Raw genomic sequence first — 1634 nt, 5'->3', positions numbered from 1 at the left:
ATTCTGATGGACTGGAGGACCAACAGTTACAAATCTATATCTTCCTATGTTATCAACTCTCTGCTTGTAGACAAATAAAAGGATATTGGAATGTTTTCTTTTTTTGTTTTCTTCAATTTATCTTGTTTTAGCATTTGATCAACATAGAATTAAAGGTGAGACCACTGGAATCACTGAGGAAGCAGTAAAGTGTGAATTCTGCAGGTAGATTAACTGATCTTGGCTCAGCCAATGACCACTTGTGTGGATTTAGACAAGTGCCTTAACCTTTCTGAGCCTTAGTTTCTTCATTTATGCAATGGGAAACATTACCAGCCACACCAGTGTATAGGGGATTTAAATAAATACTACATATAAAACATGGAACTTTTTAAGGGCTCAATAAATATTTCTCATTACTATTCTTACTACTGTTAGCAGCTCGAATCCCTCAGGTAGGAGCTGATATCCCACAGTGGTTTAAGGGTCTTAGCCCAGAATTACTCAGATGAGTTGTGAGTGCAGGTCTAGAACTCAGGTTTCTAGATTCAAAGATCTGTGTATTTAATTTCCACCTTCAAAATATTCTATTTGCATCATATTTTTAACTACAGTTGGGAAACTCCAGATATTTCCTTTAAAAAAACAGGTTATGGAGGAGCTTCAAGATGGCGGAGGAGTAAGACGCGGAGATCACCTTCCTCCCCACAAATACATCAGAATTACATCTACATGTGGAAAAGCTCCTACAGAACACCTACTGGCAGAAGACCTCAGATCTCCCAAAAGGCAAGAAACTCCCCCACGTACCTGGGTAGCACAAAAGAAAAAACAGCGACAAAAGAAGAGGGACGGGAACTGCACCAGAGGGAGGGAGCCGTGAAGGAGGAAAGGTTTCCACACACTAGAAGCCCCTTCGCGGGCGGAGACTGCGGGAGGCGGAGGGGGGAGCTTCGGAGCCGCGGGGGAGAGCACAGCCACAGGGGTGCGGGGGGCAAAGTGGGGAGGTTCCCGCACAGAGGATCGGTGCCGACCGGCACTCACCAGCCCGGGAGGCTTGTCTGCTCACCCGCCGGGGCGGGCGGGGCTGGGAGCTGAGGCTCGGGCTTCGGTCGGAGCGCAGGGAGAGGACTGGGGTTGGCGGCTTGAACACAGCCTGCAGGGGGTTAGTGCGCCACGGCTGGCCGGGAGGGAGTCCGGGGAAAAGTCTGGAGCTGCCGAAGAGGCAGGAGACTTTTTCTTCCCTCTTTGTTTCCTGCTGCGCGAGGAGAGGGGATTAAGAGCGCTGCTTAAAGGAGCTCCAGAGACGGGCGCGAGCCGCGGCTAAAAGCGCGGACCCCAGAGACGGGCATGAGACGCTAAGGCTGCTGCTGCCGCCACCAAGAAGCCTGTGTGCGAGCACAGGTCACTCTCCACACCACCGTTCCGGGGAGCCTGTGCAGCCCGCCACCGCCAGGGTCCCGGGATCCAGGGACAGCTTTCCCGGGAGAACGCACGGCGCACCTCAGGATGGTGCAACGTCATGTCAGCCTCTGCCGCCGCAGGCTCGCCCCGCACTCCGTGCCCCTCCCGCCCTCTGGCCTGAGTGAGCCAGAACGCCCGAAGCAGCTGCTCCTTTTTTTTTGCGGTACACGGGCCACTCACTGTTGTGGCCT

This window comes from Lipotes vexillifer, unplaced genomic scaffold (assembly GCF_000442215.2).
Source record: "Lipotes vexillifer unplaced genomic scaffold, Lipotes_vexillifer_v1.1 scaffold517, whole genome shotgun sequence".
NCBI classification, from domain to species: Eukaryota; Metazoa; Chordata; class Mammalia; order Artiodactyla; family Lipotidae; genus Lipotes; species Lipotes vexillifer.
The sequence above is the reverse complement of the archived record's forward strand: the minus strand, read 5'-3'. Positions refer to the sequence as shown.